Genomic DNA, 13,779 nt, shown 5'->3' with positions numbered 1-13,779 from the left:
CCGAAACAAAAGGGTGCATCATGCTCAGGCACCCAAGACAAAATCAAAAAGCAAAAACCCCATAAAGGGCACGGAACCGTACTGGAGGGATGGCTCAGCGGACCCTGTAAAATCCATAGTACAGAGGGCCCCACTCCAACACATAGCCTTCAAGCATGTTGGATACTACGGCAGGTGGCCAAAAGTGGCGAAGAGCTTCTAGCCCCGGAGAACCAGCCCAACAGTACCAGTACGGTACTAACAGTCTTCGAGACTTTCGCATCAAATAATATGTGGAAACAAACAATCCGCAGCCTCGCCGAAGTCTACCAAGTAGGAACAACAAATCCATGGAGCAACACGGCTATCACCTTCAATGCCAGCGACAAACCTAAATTCCGAACAGCCCGAGCACCAGCCGCATTGGTCCTCAGTCCAATAGTGGACGGCTTTCGTCTTACCAAGGTACTCATGGATGGCGGCAGCGGATTAAACCTCATCTACGAGGAAACTCTTCGAAAAATGGAAATAGACTGGAGCCGCATTGAGCGAAGCAGCACAACCTTTAGAGGAATAATACCTAGTCGGGAAGCACGCTGCACAGGAAAAATTACATTAGATGTGGTGTTCGGCTCGCCGGACAACTACAGGTCCGAGGAGGTCATGTTCCAAGTGGCCCCGTTCAGCAGCGGATATCACGCTCTATTAGGGCGAGAGGCATTCACAATTTTCCAAGCCATACCCCATTATGGGTACATGAAGCTTAAAATGCCCGGCCCCAATGGAATCATCACTCTTGTCAGTGATCCGGACATAGCACTCCGCGCCGAAAACAAGACAGCCACACTAGCCCTAGAGGCACTATCCGAAGCCCTAGCGGCAGAGGAACTCACTGCGCTGCGCTCCACGGTGAACAGGGACGATGTGATACTCGATAAGAGATCCAAGTCCACCTCTTTTAAACCAGCGGACGAAATATTCAAATTCCAGGTCCATCCAACGGACCCCACAAAGACGGCCTCCATCGGGGCAGAATTAAACCCTGATGTAGACGCCGCACTACGAGAATTCCTCCGGGAAAATTGGGATATCTTTGCCTGGCACCCTTCAGATATGCCAGGAATCCCACGCAGGCTGGCAGAACACAGCCTAAACATCCTAAAAGGATTCAAGCCAGTCAAACAGGCTCTTCGGCGATTTTCCGAACCAAAAAGACAGGCAATGGGAGAGGAGCTAGCCAAACTATTGGAAGCCGGATTCATCAGAGACATAAAACATCCGGACTGGCTAGCGAACCTGGTAATGGTACCCAAAAAGGACAAATCCTGGCGCCTATGTGTCGATTTTAAAGACCTTAACAAGGCTTGCCCAAAGGATCCTTTCCCCCTTCCCCGCATCGATCAAATCATTGATGCTACCGCAGGACACGATTCATTGTGCTTCCTCGACGCATACTCCGGATACCATCAAATCAAGATGGCGGAGACAGACCAAGCCGCAACGGCATTCATTACTCCGTATGGACCATTCTGCTTCAACACAATGCCCTTCGGGCTCAAGAACGCCGGCGCAACATATCAGCGCATGATTCAGACATGTCTGGCAACCCAGATCGGCAAAACAGTGGAGGCATACGTAGACGACGTGGTCGTCAAGACCAAACACGTCGAAACTCTAGTAGACGATTTGAGGCTCACATTCGACAACCTCCGAGCATATGACATTAAGCTCAACCCAGAAAAATGCATATTCGGCGTACCAGCCGGAAAGCTCTTGGGCTTCATTGTATCCGGTAGAGGAATTGAAGCAAACCCAGCCAAGATCCAAGCTCTATCACAATTGGATATCCCAAAAGACCTCAAACAAATACAAAAATTGACAGGATGCGTGGCGGCCCTAAGCCGCTTCATCTCCCCTTTTAGAGAAAAGGCATTGCCCCTCTATCGCCTCCTCAGGCGCACCGAACACTTCGAATGGACAGATGCTGCCACGGCCGGACTCGAAGAAATAAAGGCAATATTGGCAACAAATCCGGTCCTAGCCGCGCCCAACTTGGGAGAACCAATGCTGTTATATATCGCGGCAACACATTAGGTTCTAAGCGCGGTGCTCGTCGTCGAATGAGAAACAGAAGGGCACAAATTCCCTCTTCAAAAACTAGTGTACTACGTATCCACTGTCTTAACTCCATGCAAGTCCCGGTACCAACATTATCAAAAGATAGTGTACGCAGTGTTCATGGCATCCCGGAAGCTGCGACACTACTTTCAAGAGTGTTCGTTAACAGTGGCCTCCGAAGTACCTCTCAACGACATTATAAACAACCGTGACGCGACGGGCAGGATTGCAAAATGGGCCATCGAGCTCTTACCATTCGATATAACCTACAAACCATGGCGAGCTATAAAGTCGCAAGTTTTGGCAGACTTCATCGCTGAATGGACTGAAGCCGAACTCCCTAAAGAGTACGGCGCATACTCCAATTGGATTATGCACTTCGACGGCTCTAAAATGTTGGCCGGCTTGGGGGCTGGCATCGTCTTGACATCCCCAACCGGAGACACAGTCCAATACGTGCTTCAAATAATGTACACGGACTCCAACAACACAGCCGAATACGAGGCCCTTCTACATGGTCTCCGGATGCCCATCTCCATGGGCATTCAACGCCTAGAGGTCCGCGGGATTCAAACCTCGCAATATCCCAAGTAAATGGAGACTTTGATGCCAAGGATCCAAAAATGGCAGCCTACCGTAACGCCATCTTAAAAATGTCAGCTCGGTTCGAAGGACTTGAATTCCACCACGTAGCCCGGGATAACAACCAGGCAGTCAATGTGTTGGCACGCATCGGCGCTAAACGCGACGCCGTCCCTTCAAACATCTTCCTGGAGCGGCTCTTTAAGCCATCCGTAGTATGGGAAGAGGAGTCCGGAAATAACAATCCGGAACCAGCCGCACCATCCAACACCGAACATTCTGACACAATTGGCGGCTCAGCCAACGAAATAACACCCTCAGCCCACGAAATAATGGCAGTAATTGCCCCGTGGACGGAACCATTCCTCGCCTACTTAATTAGGCAGGAACTCCCCAAAGACCAAAATGAGGCCCGCTGCATAGTTCGGCGATCTAAAGCCTACAAGGTCCATGAGGGAGAACTATATAACAAAAGCACAACCGGAGTCATTCAAAGGTGCATCTCCGAAGAGGAAGGGCGAAATCTTCTGGCTGAAATTCACGCTGGACTTGGCGGGCACCACGCCGCAGCCCGGGCCCTTGTAGGCAAGGCCTTCCATACAGGATTTTATTGGCCTACGGCCCGGGCAGATGCTAAGGACTTAGTCCAACGATGTGTCGGTTGCCAACTCTTTGCTAATCAGAGCCACATGCCACCCACCGCCCTCAAAACAATACCCATCACCTGGCCATTCGTGGTCTGGGGGCTTGACATGGTTGGACCCCTTAAAGGGGGAACCCACAAGCAAAAATACCTATTGGTCATGATGGAAAAATTCACCAAATGGATAGAGGCCAAGCCAGTTAAAACGGCTGAATCCGGAACTGTGACAGACTTCATATCCGGGGTAGTACACCGTTATGGCGTCCCCCACAGCATCATCACTAATAACGACACGAATTTCACGGCCGACAAGGTTAAACTCTGGTACAAAAACATGGGCATCAAGCTCGACTACGCATCAGTCTATCACCCTCAAACTAACGGTCAAGTGGAATGAGCAAATGGTCTAATCATGAGCGGCATTAAACCCAGGTTAGTGCGGCCCCTCACGGAATCTAACACGTACTGGGTGGAGGAGCTCGACTCCGTACTCTGGGGGCTGCGGACCACGCCAAATCGTACTACCAGATTCACACCATTCTTTATGGTATACGGCGCAGAGGCAGTTTTGCCCTGCGATATAATTCATGACTCACCTCGAGTGCGCATGTACGAAGAAAGAGAAGCCGCGTTGGATCGGCAGGACAGTTTGGATGCATTGGAGGAGGAGCGCGACGTGGCAAAGGCTTGCTCCGCATTCTATCAGCAGCAGGCTCGAAGATATTAAAGCAGAGAAGTACGGGCCAAAACCTACAATGTTGGCGAACTAGTTCTACGCCTGCCGGACAAGAAAAAGGACAAACTCAAGCCCAAATGGGAAGGTCCCTTCATCATCGACCAAGTCCTGACCGGCGGAGCATACCGTCTGTGAAACGCATCGGACAACCGACTCGAGCCGAACCCATGGAACGTAGCCCGCCTCCGACGATTCTACACCTAGCACCGGACTCAGAGTTCATCTCCTTCCTCCGTCCACATTTTATACTTCAGCTCTCTTTTGTTTCGATCTTTTCCCCTCCCTTTTTCATAGAGCCTTTGAGGGCTGATCTGCGCATTGTTCGCACACACTTGACATGCTACCCGCACTCATTATACCTGGGGGCTTCTTTAACAGAAGCTTATTGATAAGGGCTTTATGCCCAACACATGTGTCAAACTTCCGCATGTACCTTTTATTCACCATTATATGCATCGATATGACTTAAGTTTTGGCCAAGCTGGGTTGCCTGGCTCCTGTGATTACCCCTACGTTCCTGATTGTTCGACTAGGAGGTAAAGGGAGCACCTCTGCGATTGTTACTGCTGGGTCAGCCGGATGTGTACCTCAGACTGGGTGAAGCCGAAAGCTAGCGTTCTTAAGGGAATATTCGGTCGGTGACTTGAAAGATGATTTTTATTTATTTATTTATCTGCCCCCAGATGCTTTTCTGCTCTTTTCGCAGTCCGGACATGCACTTTAGGGCATGCCTCCGAGGGAAAGGAACCCCTAACGGAACTATTCTCCCTGGAAGATGTTTCTTACTAACCATGTAATATAACATAACTAGTTGGGCACTTGTCTGATAAAGCACCAATGACCCCTACGCCTTGTCTCCATGCATGCCCCGGGTTTTTTCATAACCGTGAGGGTATTTGGACACACTCCGGACTCTAGGGTCTCGAGGTTGAAGCGAAAAGGTCCGCAAAGACAAACGATCTACAATCCGGCTAGAAGGCATTATACATGTCATTTTAAATACATCGTCAAATCGACTGATTGTACTCCTCCTCAATCCCATCTAATAGGCTGTCTAATTTATAGTCTCGTTGGGAATACTTAGCAGCCATCTCTACTTGGCCGTACATTAAGCTCACAGGGATCTCCTTCCCATCAGGCCCCACAGGTCCGACCTCGGCCATGTGGTTCGGATCTGCCTTTGTGTACTGCGTCTTCACCATGGCCCAGGCCTCCCTGGCGCCTTGACGGCAGGCCGATATCTTCCACAGACGGAAGCGCTATCGTGCTTCCTGAAGCTTCTCCGCAAGCCCTCCGAGACCCTCGGCTAAGGAGACGGACGGCCATAAGGCCTGGAGGACGCCACTCATCGCCTGCCGAACACGTTCGTGCAGTTGCAGCAGCTCGGGAAGTTGGTCACCCGTTGAACCGGGCATTTCCTCTGCATGGCGACCTGTGAGCACACCTACAGAGACATTTCTGTCAAATGACTTCCTCGCCGAACTCTTCTTTTCAAAAGAGTTTGCTTAAGCACTTACTGTAGATGCCGCGACGAAGCCGCCGATTCTCCTTTACGGAGTCAGACAGCTGGACCCGAACATCTTTTAGTTCTTCTCCCAGCTGGGTGTTGGCATCCTGGAGTTTGTTCCTCTCCTGCTGCACCCTCATAAGCACCTTCTCGCTGGCCTTTAGCTGGCATAGCAAATGTTGCTTGTCTGGATCTAGTCCGGCGCCCTCTGCAATATTATTGTCAGACTTATACGCACGCCGCACGCCATAAAATCTTTTTTGAAATATGCGTTACCAGAGGGGGTCTCTGTGTTTCCTCCTGCGGCGGCTAGCGCAGCCTCAAGTTGGGCCTTGCACTCTTCAAGCTCCTGGGACAACTGGGTATTCTTCTCCAGAAGATGCTGCATATTGAATGATCCTTAAATCAGCTATTTTAAACTACTTTAAGTCTCGGGGGCTACTGGCATATATAACTATTAAAATTCCTTACCCATATGTCCTTCACATACTGCTCTGTGGCTCTGGTTAAACCATATTGAGCGGCACAGAGGTGCGCGTCTCCCGCATTAAAGGCATTTAACGCCTCTGGGGAGAAACACGCGTCACGAAGAACTGTCCGGCGGCGCCTATGATTCATGGCGCTCTCCACCTCAGACCTGGTGGCGGACAGCCTGTCAGCATCCTCTGTTGGAGGAGTATCCGGCTCGCGCCTTGCGCTCGCCTCCCCCTCCGGACCAGGTGTTGGAGCCTGGCTGGCGGAGGCTTGGTTGGCAACCTCTCCGGGCACAGTCCGGCGAGCGCTCTTTCTCCTGGAAAAGTCATGAGCATTAATACGTCTCCCAGGAATCTTTTCCTTAAAAACGATGGTGTTCTATACCGTTGCGGCGACGTCTCGATTTGCACCGCACCCCTCTTCCGCCTGCTGGGCCGAACTGACCCTTGTCGGTCAGCCACCGCGGGTTCGGCTTCCCGCCTTGAAGGCACCTCCTGCAAGACGCCGTTGGTATGCAGTGGTCAGAAGTAAGCAAGGATGGAGTAATGGTGTCAGGACTCCAGTCATAGTTACCTGGGAAGCCGAAGATAAACCGGGGTAGTCAGCCATAATGGCGACTAGAGCATTGTCCATGCTGAGTTGGTGGAACACCCCATCAATTAGCTCCACCTTTATGTCCGGATCCTCTTTGGAGGCCGGATCAAGGGATCTGCCCGGATCCTCGGGTTGTGGAGCCAGACTGTGTATGCCCTCCACATCCCAGCGCAGTTCCTGCGTCGAAATTATAAAGTAAGACACTTAACTTTGAAAGCACGGATCGGATAGATAAACGTCCGCTTACCCAGCTCCGAGGGTTATTCATGGAGAATCCGTTCAATGGACTCGTTTGGAGGAAGTCCTCCTTCTCCCCCTTGAACAAGCCGGACATGATCTTCACCAGATCAGTGGCCGATCCCGGCCCCTTGCGGCCATGACGGGTGGCGTCATTCTCCCCGTTGAAATCCCACATGGGGTGGCCCCTATATTGGAGCGGTTGCACCCCTTCCATGATGCACGTGGCCATGACTCCAATCATGGTCAATCCGGAATGGGCCAGCAACCTTATCCAGCCCATCAGATAATGGACGCTCCTGTCATCTTCCCGTTGAGGGCTCCGCAGGCACCAACTCAGGCGTTTCTTCAGCGGAGCGTTGCTGAACTCCGGGAGGCCGATCCGAACTGGGTCCGGCAGTGGAGCGTCTTCCATATAAAACCATTCCGAGGGCCAGTCTTCGGACGCCTTCTTTGGGGTTCCGGATAGATATCCGGTCCCGGCGATGCGCCATATTTCGGCTCCGCCCACTTGATATATCGACCCCTCGTGAGAATGGGGTACGAGGCAAAACAATCTCTTCCACAGCGTGAAATGGGGCTCGATGCCCAAGAACAGCTCGCAAAGAGCTACGAAGCCTGCAATGTGCAGAATGGAGGCGGGCGTAAGGTGATGAAGCTGGAGTCCGTAGAACTCCAGAAGCCCCCGGAGAAACGGATGTATGGGAAATCCGAGCCCCCTTATTAAATAAGGGACGAAGCACACCCGCTCTCCTTTGGAGGGACTGGGGGTGTTCTCCGCCTGCTTTCCACCTTTGTAGGTGGCGAGCCCGGCTTGAACCGGGACCATAAAGGCCGGAGGAAGATATCCGTCCGCTTGGAGCGTCACCAGCTCGCTGTGCGGGACTGAACATATCCTCCAATCTCCTGGCTGAGGGCTGGGAACGCGAGAGGAGGAGCCGCGTCGACGGTCCATGGTGGAGTGGATTTTTGTCAGAAGCGCTCTGATGAGTACTCGCGGAAGGAGGATGGTGTGATTTTGATCTAGACTCTTGCCTCTCTTATAGGCAGCTTATTCGCGCAGCTTGGGGGTAAAACGTAAAAATACCCTGGCTTTTCGCATTCGTACAACACGTGGAAGAGGGCCATTATTGGGCGTAGAAGCCAAGGAGCGCAACATTTATAAGGAAGCGGGACACTATTCGGCAAGCACATGGAATTTGGAGGAGAACCCGCCTTGCAACGCCGAAGACAATATACGTGCCGGACTCGTCGTCATTGAAGCCTGGTTCGGGGGCTACTGAGGGAGTCCTGGACTAGGGGGTGTCCGGATAGCCGAACTATCATCATCGGCCGGACTCCAAGACTATGAAGATACAAGACTGAAGACTTCGTCCCGTGTCCGGATGGGACTTTCCTTGGCGTGGAAGGCAAGCTTGGCAATACGGATATGTAGATCTCCTACCATTGTAACCGACTCTGTGTAACCCTAGCCCTCTCCGGTGTCTATATAAACCAGAGGGTTTTAGTCCGTAGAACAACTACAGCAATCATACCATAGGCTAGCTTCTAGGGTTTAGCCTCCTTGATCTCGTGGTAGATCCACTCTTGTACTACCCATATCATCAATATCAATCAAGCAGGAGTAGGGTTTTACCTCCATCGAGAGGGCCCGAACCTGGGTAAAAACATCGTGTCCCTTGTCTCCTGTTACCATCCGCCTAGACGCACAGTTCGGGACCCCCTACCCGAGATCCGCCGGTTTTGACACCGACAACCATCTTCTTATAGCTGCTGAGAAGTTGTATCACCATTGCCTCGTAGCTCGCACTATCCGTGCACCTGGCCGGACAGATCCGTAACTGAGCACTCACCGTCTGATAGTCATGGCGGCTCTCATGTAGAAAGACTATCCTTTGCTTACATACCATGTCTTGGCTAGCAGCTCTGATCGCATGAAATTGAAATAGTCCTTGATACATCTCCAACGTATCTATAATTTTTGATATTGCTCCATGCTATATCATTCCCGTTTTGGATGTTTATGGGCTTTTACTTTACACTTTTTATATCATTTTGGACTAACCTACTAATCGGCAGGCCAGCCCCAAATTGTGTGTTTTTTTTTTTGGCCTATTTCAGTGTTTCGAAGAAGGACATACTCAAACTGAGTCAAAGGAATGAAACCTTCGCGGAGCGATCTTTTTGGAACAAAACGCAATCCGGAGGACTTGGAGTGGACGTCAAGAAGGCAGCCGGGCGGCCACGAGGGTGCCTGGCGCGCCCTAGGGGGATGGGCGCACCCCCCACCCTCGTGGGCCCCTCGTGCCTCCCCTGACCAACTTCTTTCACCTATATATACTTGCATACCCTGAAAACACCGAGCAGCACCATGAAAACCTATTTCCACTGCCACAACCTTCTGTACCCGTGAGATCCCATCTTGGAGCCTTTTCCGGTGCTCCGCCGGAGGGGGAATCGATCACGGAGGGCTTTTACATCATCGCCAAGGCCTCTCCGATGAGTTGTGAGTAGTTTACCACAGACCTTCGGGTCCATAGTTATTATCTAGATGGCTTCCTCTCTCTCTTCGAATCTCAATACAATGTTCTCCTCGATCTACTTGGAGATCTATTCGATGTAACACTTTTTGCATTGTGTTTGTCGAGATCCGATGAATTGTGGGTTTATGATCAAGTTTATCTATGAGAAATATTTGAATCTCCTCTGAATTCTTTCATGTATGATTGGTTATCTTTGCAAGTCTCTTCGAGTTATCAGTTTGGTCTAGCCTACTAGATTGATCTTTCTTGCAATGTAAGAAGTGCTTAGCTTTGGGCTCAATCTTGCGGTGTCCTTTCCCAGTGATAGCAGGGGCAGCAAGGCACATATTGTATTGTTGCCATTGAGGATAAAAAGATGGGGTTTATATCATATTGCTTGAGTTTATCCCTCTACATCATGTCATCTTGCCTAATGCGTTACTCTGTTCTTATGAACTTAATACTCTAGATGCATGTTGGGTAGCGGTCGATGTGTGGAGTAATAGTAGTAGATGCAGGCAAGAGTCGGTCTACTTATTGCGGACGTGATGCCTATATACATGATCATTCCTAGATATTCTCATAACTATGCACTTTTCTATCAATTGCTCGACAGTAATTTGTTCACCCACTATAATACTTATGCTATCTTGAGAGAAGCCACTAGTGAAACCTATGGCCCCGGGTCTATCTTCCATCATATAAGTTTCCCATCTATCTTATTTTGCAATCTTTGCTTTCCAATCTATATCATAAAAATACCAAAAATATTTATCTTATCTTATTATCTCTATCAGATCTCACTTTTGCAAGTGGCCGTCAAGGGATTGACCACCCGTTTATCGCATTGGTTGTGAGGTTCTTGTTTGTTTGTGTAGGTACGAGGGACGTGTGTGGATCCTCCTACTGGATTGATACCTTGGTTCTGAAAAACCGAGGGAAATACTTATGGTACTTTGCTGCATCACCCTTTCCTCTTCAAGGGAAAACCAACGCAGTGCTCAAGAGGTAGCAAGAAGGATTTCTGGCGCCGTTGCCGGGGAGGTCTACGCACAAGTCAAGACATACCAAGTACCCATCACAAAATCTTATCCCATTTGCCTCTCGTTTTCCTATCCCCCACTTCACCCTAGCATTTTCTTCACCCTTTTTTCGTTCGATCTTATGTTTGCTTGTGTCTCCATGTGCCTTCTATGTGCTTGCATCTTTGCTTGCTAAAAATCTAATTATATGGATCCACTTAAAGTGTTCTACTTAGATCATCTTCAATCCTTATGCGCTCGTGCCGAAACCCCAACTAGCCTAGTTGATGGGAAATCTTTAGATGAGCATGCTCGTTTTGTGCGTCACCATTTGTTTGAAAAAGGGAGACTCTTATGGGATCAAATAAACAGATTGCTGTGTTATGCTTGGAATCTTTGTCAAATTCATGATTTTACTTGTTGCTCTAAGAACCCTAAAAAACACCATCCCTACCTATGTGAGTTTAATGAAAATGAAATCTTATGTTCTTATGCAAAGGGTGCTTATAGTTACTATGATATCGAACAAATTGAAGAATTTTTTGCTTTTAAGGGTGCTTATGAAGTTGCTTCTTTGATTGAAAAGTATGATATTACTCTCTACGAATCTGAAAATTTTTACATACTTAAATATTGCTATGAAAACTATGCTCATAATGCCTATGTTAAGGAATTTATTGAGAGAATGACCATTGCTTTGGAAGAAAATAATGATATGCATGAATCTATAGATAATTATGATTCCGATGATTTGATTGAAATATCCCTTGATGAACATGATGCTTGCTATTCTTGTGGCCATGATGCCAATATTTATGAAGACGAATTTGCTATAGTTCCTTATGTTAAACATGAGATCGTTGCTATTGCACCCATACTTGATAGCTCCTTCGATAAAAAGCATGATTGCAATAATCTTGTTATAAATTCTCTTAATGTCAATTGTGCTAATAATATCCAAAACCCTAAGCTTGGGGATGCTAGTTTTTCTATGTCTACTACTTGTTGCAATGATTGGGGTGATTCTTCTTTTGATCTTGAAAATTTATTTAACCCCCATGGTGAATATGAGATTGATAATAGTGTTTGCAATATTATTGAAAGTGGGTTTGGAAGAGTGTCAACTTTAGATCCCACATATTTGGATTTTGATCAATCTTATGGTATTTTTGATAAAAGTGGGTTTGGATAGGTCATGACTTTAGTTAATGTTAATCCCACTATTTTGGAAGAGTGTCAACTTTGCATGCATGTGGATCGTGTTGAGAATATGTTATGTGATAGCTATTTTGTTGAATTTTCCTATGAGCCTACATGTAATTATTATGAGAGAGGAAAATATGGTTGTAGAAATTTTTATCTTACTAAATCACCTCTCGTCATGTTGAGATTGCTATCGTCTCTTTCTTCTTCCTTGCATATGCTAATTTTTGCTTGCTATGATTTGTTTGCTTATAAAATGCCTATGCATAGAAAGTATGTTAGACTTAGATGTGTTTATCACGTGTTCTATGATTCTCTCTTTGTGCTTTAATTCTTGTCTTTGATGTGAGCATCATTAAAATTATCAATGCCTAGCTAGCGGCGTTAAATGATAGCGCTTGTTGGGAGGAAACCCAATTTTATTTTTGTTCCTTACTTTTTGCTCCTGTTTAGTATTAAATAATTCATCTACCTTCTGTTTATATGTGGTTTTATGTTTTAGTTAGTGTTTGTGCCAAGTAGAACCTATAGGATCATCTTGGGTGATAGTTAATTTGATCTTGCTGAAAATAGAAACTTTTGTGCGCACGAGAACAATTTTAATAAATCAAAGAAACGTTCTTTTCAGTTGATTGTTTTTTCATAAGATTAATATACAAATTGCGTAGAACTTCCTATTTTGGTAGGACTTTTAGAGTTCCAGAAGTATTCGAAAGTTACATATTGCTACAGACTGTTCTGTTTTTGACAGATTCTGTTTTTCGTGTGTTGTTTGCTTATTTTGATGAATCTATGGCTAGTATCAGGGGGTATGAACCATAGAGAAGTTGGAATACAGTAGGTTTAACACCAATATAAATATAGAATGAGTTAATTACAGTACCTTAAGTGGTGGTTTTTCTTTCTTGCACTAACGGAGCTCATGATATTTCCTGTTGAGTTTTGTGTTGTGAAGTTTTCAAGTTTTGGGTAAAGATTTTATGGACTATGGAATAACGAGTGGCAAGATCCTAAGCTTGGGGATGCACATGGAACCCCAAGATAATTCAAGGACGACCAAAAGCCTAAGCTTGGGGATGCCCCAGAAGGCGTCCCCTCTTTCGTCTTCGTATATCGGTAACTTTACTTGGAGCTATATTTTTATTCGCCACATGATATGTGTTTTGCTTGGAGCGTCTTGTATGATATGAGTATTTTCTTTTTAGTTTACCACAATCATCCTTGCTGTACACACCTTTTTGGAGAGACACTCATGATTCAGAATTTATTAGAATACTCTATGTGCTTCACTTATATCTTTTGAGCTAGACAATTTTGCTCTAGTACTTCACTTATATCTTTTTAGAGCACGGCGGTGGCTTTATTTTGTAGAAATTATTGATCTCTCATGATTCACTTATATTATTTTGAGAGTCTTTTAGAATAGCATGGTATTTGCTATGGTTATAAAATTGGTCCTAGAATGATGGGCATCCAAGTTGGGTATAATAAAAACTATCATAGAGAATGCATTAAACACTATGATCATTTGATGCTTGATTAATTGTTTTGAGATATAAAGGTGGTAATGTTAGAGTCCATGCTAGTGGGGTAAATTAGGAAATGAGAAATACTGTGTTGAAGTTTGCAAGTCCCGTAGCATTGCACGTATGGTAAAAGTTGTTGTTTTTTGATTTCCTTCCTTATTGTGGAGGTCGGGATCAGCGCGATGGTTACTCCTACCAACCTTCCCCTATGGCAACATGCGTATTAGTACTTTGCTTTCGAGGCCTAATAAACCATTTGCAATAAGTATAAGTGACTTATTTATGACTAATGTGAGTCCATGGATTATACGCACTCTCGCCCTTCCACCATTGCTAGCCTTTCTCTATGCCGCACTAACTTTCACCGGTATTATACCACCCACCTATTTAACCTTTACCTCAAAAAAGCCCCCATACCTACCTATTATGGCATTCCATGAGCCATTCCCGAGATATATTGCCATGCAACTTTCCACCGTTCCATTTACTATGCCACGCTCCATCATTGTCATATTGCTTTTGCATGATCATATAGTTGACATCGTATTTGTGGCAAGGCCACCTTCATAATTCTTTCATACATGTCACTCTTGATTCATTGCATATCCCGGTACACCGCCGGAGGCATTCACATAG

This window comes from Triticum aestivum, chromosome 6B (genome assembly GCF_018294505.1).
Source record: "Triticum aestivum cultivar Chinese Spring chromosome 6B, IWGSC CS RefSeq v2.1, whole genome shotgun sequence".
Taxonomy (NCBI): Eukaryota; Viridiplantae; Streptophyta; class Magnoliopsida; order Poales; family Poaceae; genus Triticum; species Triticum aestivum.
Note: the sequence above shows the minus strand (reverse complement) of the source record.